Source organism: Haplochromis burtoni, unplaced genomic scaffold (assembly GCF_018398535.1).
Source record: "Haplochromis burtoni strain Fernald_Lab_line unplaced genomic scaffold, NCSU_Asbu1 Contig_992, whole genome shotgun sequence".
In the NCBI taxonomy this organism is placed as follows: domain Eukaryota; kingdom Metazoa; phylum Chordata; class Actinopteri; order Cichliformes; family Cichlidae; genus Haplochromis; species Haplochromis burtoni.
In genome coordinates, this window is record NW_024583353.1 from 59,726 (window position 1) to 60,051 (window position 326).

A 326-nucleotide genomic window follows, 5' to 3' on the forward strand; every position below is an offset into this window, starting at 1 on the left:
ACATTTTCCACAAGGGCAATATTTTTGACTATCTATCACCCATTAGCTGTTAACTGCTGTTAAATTGTGTGTAGGTTGACTTTCCTGGTCTGAACTTTTTTTTGTAAACATTTAAAGCAGATTCATTTTAGTTTCTGCCTACCCCAACTGAGAGTGAGGTTTTCTTTATGAGTCTTCATCGCCATGAAACTTTGCAATCTCTTTGTGCATATACATATAGAAGATTATAAAACATAAAATCATTTAAGCATGTGGTAGACTTCCCCCTTCATTTGTATGTCCTGCCCCTCCAATCCCTTCGTTTGTGTGTCCTGCCCCTGTAATCC